Below are 1,447 nucleotides of genomic sequence, written 5' to 3'. Positions count from 1 at the left end.
GTTAATGAGAAACTTCATCCCTGAGACTGTGGGGTTGTATCCAGCTTACCATGTGATTATGCATTAATCAGCACTTGATGCAAATTCTGGGGATGGCTGTAAAGCCACTTGATCATCTCTTGAGCATAGACGCCGTCACAGATAATGAGAAATGTTATTTCTCTGATCCTGTACTGATTCATTATGCCTACAGAGTTAACGTATGCTGATTGCTGACTCAAGTATTTTTTTCATATATAAATAGCTGCTCTGCCTTTTGTTTGAAAGGCTTGCAGTCACATGGCACAGATGAACAAACTTTGAAACTGTAGACTGTTATGGCTAAATCATCGCCAACATGAAACAGCTACCCCAATGCGGCTGGTCAAACTGTTCAGTCTGGGCTGTGCCACTGTGCACAGAAAAGCTTGCAGGACCAGCAGAGGCATGCATATATCTGGTATTGTCCTGCTGTTCCGCCCTCATCTTATATACGTTTACTTTTTCCCCAGTGTCTAACCGTCAGAGTGTTTACTTGGTGAATCATCTTCAGTTAACCTTTCTTTCAAATTTCCTATACAGTCGTACCTTGGTTTTTGAACAGCTTAGTTCTCAAACGTTTTGGCTCCCCTGAGCACTGCAAACCCGGAAGTGACTGTTCCAGTTTGCAAACTATTTTTGGAAGCCGAACGTCTGACAGGGGTTCCGTGGCTTCCGATTGGCTGCAGGAGCTTCCTGCAGCCAATCAGAAGCCATGCTTTGCGTTGCAAACATTTTGGAAGTTGAACGGACCTCCGGAATGGATTCCATTCTACTTCTAAGGTACGACTGTATTAGTGGTGCCCATGCTAGAATGGCCACAAAGGGATGGATGAACAATTCATGTTGAAGATACAGCAAATAGGTGCTGGAGAAACCTCAAACTAAGTGGAAAACAAATGTGATAATTTTGACACAGCATTGTTTCCACACATACCTAGAGAAAGCAAACAGAAAAAGCGAGGTGGCACCGCAAACTGACATCTCACAATATCGGGCGTTGGGGAAAACAAACTCTATTACACTGCTCACTACTACTCCTGGTGGTCAGCTGCTACCAATTCAGGCACTTTGGGTATTACAACCCTATCCTCCAACCACCAGCCAAAGGGACACATTACAGCTAAATAACTTGCTGCTGCCACAGGGACTGCATTATCAACACTGTACTGCCACCTATGGGTCAAGCAGTGTGCTACAGTAATGTCTGCTGCCACTACTGGCCGAAGACCAGTATTACACCAGCAAAATACAGCACCATCAAACAAGACACAGGGCTCAGCCACACTTTGGTTTGGTCAGTTATTTTGTTTTGCTCATGATTTCTAGGCAGAGGTCTGGGATTCTTTTTTGTTTTCATCTGGTCCATTGCTTTTGCCAGGAAAACTCACTGTTAACTGCTGAATCAAAACAAGTGTCAATCTGCAGA

Source organism: Podarcis melisellensis (assembly GCF_964234715.1).
Source record: "Podarcis melisellensis genome assembly, chromosome: 5".
Classification (NCBI taxonomy): domain Eukaryota; kingdom Metazoa; phylum Chordata; class Lepidosauria; order Squamata; family Lacertidae; genus Podarcis; species Podarcis melisellensis.
This window is presented reverse-complemented; position numbering follows the sequence as displayed.